General features: G+C 37.9%; 1 long non-coding RNA gene across 1 annotated transcript; it reads left to right on the forward strand.

Moving 5' to 3' along the window:
* The first annotated feature begins 467 nt into the window (after positions 1–467).
* LOC109530955 (uncharacterized) lies at positions 468–3,197 on the forward strand. Its single transcript, XR_002171094.1, has 4 exons — positions 468–612; positions 1,835–1,876; positions 2,058–2,110; positions 3,053–3,197. It is a non-coding gene; the product is annotated as an uncharacterized LOC109530955 (long non-coding RNA).
* The last annotated feature ends 39 nt before the right edge of the window (positions 3,198–3,236 follow it).

The raw sequence follows: 3,236 nt of genomic DNA on the forward strand, positions 1-3,236 counted from the left end.
ATGATGCAAATGTTTTATGCAACATGTTTTTAATATACTTAGATAATTTTTTAAAAACTAATTGGACATTTTAATGGATTTATGTTAAAAAAAAATGTTCAATTTTTTAAAATTCATAACACTTTTGTGAATAAATATGTGAAATGTTTTAAATGAATAGGTACGTCTCCATTTTAAATAAATAAAATTAATTTAATTTTCTTTCCGAGATATACATTTTATAATTTATATATTTTAAATTGATGATTGATGTTCACAAAAATAGTTTATTTGATAAAATAATGTAAATGATTTAAAATAATTCTTGGTCATTCAACATTTTCCGTGTTATAATTGTCACGTTTATTCCATTCGTACTGTATTTGAAAATCAAAATCAACGCCACCTCGCGAGATCAAGAGCGCAATCGATGCTAACGTGCTAGCGCGCTACGTGATCTCCACGACGCAAGAGCGGAAGTCCCTCCCTCTGGACCGGAAATCCCTCTTTTTGGACTTGAAGACGAGAGGTGCAGGACGGTGGTTCCTCCTTGCTCCTCGCCCATAGCAACAAAATGATGAGTTTTTGGCCATTTCTTCGACCGAGTGGAGACGTGTGCATGGTTGTGCAAAGGTGAGTCGAAGCGTCTCGGTTTGGAGTAGCCAGGATGTACTACGCTATTCCATTATTAGGCTGGAGACGTTGGCTAGCTGTAGCATGTAGCTTAGCTGCTCGCGTGCTGTCCACGTGGAAGACAAGCGAAGCTCGTTTCAGATTTTAGGACATGATCAAGAGTTTTTTTTTTCAACAAAGTAAAAATATTTGGGTTTTCAAGTACCAACCCCATGACCAAAACTAAGCTTACAGTATTTCATTAAAAAAACAAAACCAACGCGGACTGTTTCGTAACTTCCTTACAATATTGGAACCCGTGTGTGTAACTATAGCGAGGCATACACAAAAATGTATACACTTTTTAATTATTTAAATCCATGTCTAAAAACATGTTTTGAATGAAACTCCACTTCATCTGTCGCGATGTTTTAAGTAAAATTAAACATGTAAAAATAAAATCTCAATTCGAGTTGTGTCTTGTCGTCATTATAAATATTTTCACAGATTTAAATGTTTTGTTTGGATTTTATGTTTTAAAATTATTTTTTCTAGTCGACCAATACTAATAACTCACTTAAGTCAATGATGTCCTCTTGAAAGCTGCGATTGACTTTCGGTCAAGTTTGTGTCTTTTTGAAGCTTGCATCGACTCCCTTGAGATGAAGTTATTAATCATGCGGCTCGACAGATGAAAAGTGTCTATATTTGTAGTTGGACAGAGGGGATGTAGCCTCTCGACCATTATCTATTTTTTTTGGACCAGAGGATGCAAGGTCTCGGCAGAGGTGATGACCCATTTTTGAACTCTCGGCCTCGGATGCTTTGTGCCATTCTTACTCCCAAGCTTTGTTGTGGCGAGCACTTTGACCTTAAGGTGATCCATCAGTGGTATTGGCGATGCCGTCAGTGCATCCTCTGCTAATCAATGGGTCTCACTTGGGAGTAGGGGGGGGTCCATTTTTACAATAAGCGTCACGTAATTGTGCAGGAAACGTTTACGCGGAGCTCTTGCCAAACTTTGGCTTTTAGGGGCTTGAAACTCAAACCATGACCAGTCTTGCAGCGTGAAATGATGAGTTCACCTTTTCGCCGTTTACCCATCAGACAAACGAGTGGTGAGATTGTGACAACTGAATCACTCGCTGCAAGATGTGGGCCATTTTGACAAATCTACAGAGAGTTACTGTCAATTAATATAAAAGTAACACTACTTCTTCTCTCTCCCCTCCTGTGACAATAGATAATCAGATGGACAGCTGTGAAATATGATCTACAGTCTCTGGTGAGTCCATTATTCAAACTATTCCTGACTAACTCACCGCATAGATGTCGGCAATAATGAGTTCCTTTCATCCAGCAGAAATTAGAGTGCTGACATCATTATGACTGAAATATCAATAGATGTCCCAATGCACATCCACAATTGCAGTATGAAATTGACTTTTTTTTTTTTTTAACTACAGATACGTGGTGACCCTGACGGAATGCAAATCAGGTTTGCTCCATCTTGTCTCCGGTAAGAAAAGTGTCAAAACGTTTGCATTTCCTCCACCAGTGGCCTCCGTATTAATCGACGCTGTACCCAAATTATTCTCTAACTGAATGCCACACCATAAATATGAGTAGATGTGTATGTATATTATTTTTTTTTAACCCAAATTATATCCTCACGATTGATATTAAACGGCGCACATCACTTCTCCAGCCACCGTGGCATCTGTAAAGCTGAAACACAAGATGGTGGTTATCCACAATAAAACAAGCAGCAGATGCCATAGAATTGGGTGGGGGGGATATATCACTACACTTTTTATGTGTTTTTTATTAAGATTGTTCTTGCATGATTTGTGATTGATTTATGAGGGGTAGAAAATGCATGACAAATTTTTAAAATGTAATTGACTGCTAAAATAGTGGTACGTAAACAACAGTGAAAACATCTTGAATCTGATTTGCGAATTTTACAAACTCATAAGGCAAATAAGATTCTTGGATTTGATTAATAATATAAATTGTAAGTCTTCTCAAACAATCGCCTTATTTATTTCCTGAGGGGGAAATCGGAACCGTGTATAATGTGGCCAATTTTAGCAGAGGTGGCCAGCATCTTGAGAGGATGTTTAAGGCAAAATAAAAAATGTAAAATATGAACGCGGGTCATTATTTTAAGAGGCTGGTGTGTGGCTGTAAATGGCTTTTTTTTTTTTTAATGCATCTTTTCAATTAAAAGCAGCTGTTTCATCCTGCAGTTGAGAAAATAAAGGGCCACTGGTTGAGGAAGCAGCGCGTCAAACGCATCTTGTCACGGCTTGTAATGATGAGTTCACTTTTCGCCGTTTACCCATCAGACTAAAGGGTGGTGACACTGTGACGACTGAATTTTGTGCAAAACGGCAACATTGTAGATGTGCTCAATTGGCTCACGTTCGGAAAGTGACCTGCTATTTTCTGTTTACAGGTAAAGAAGCGGTATAAACAGAAAGAAAGGAGAAATTTTGTTCATCTCGGGTATGTATTTCAAACTGTCACATGCTGTCTTAAAATATCCACCGGTTACCCGAGCCGTTTATCCTTATGAAAAATAAATCATTTGAAAAAAAAAATGGCTGTTGCCATGGTGCTTACTTCTTGGAACTGCTGTG

This window comes from Hippocampus comes, unplaced genomic scaffold, assembly GCF_001891065.2.
Source record: "Hippocampus comes isolate QL1 unplaced genomic scaffold, H_comes_QL1_v1.1 scaffold138, whole genome shotgun sequence".
Classification (NCBI taxonomy): domain Eukaryota; kingdom Metazoa; phylum Chordata; class Actinopteri; order Syngnathiformes; family Syngnathidae; genus Hippocampus; species Hippocampus comes.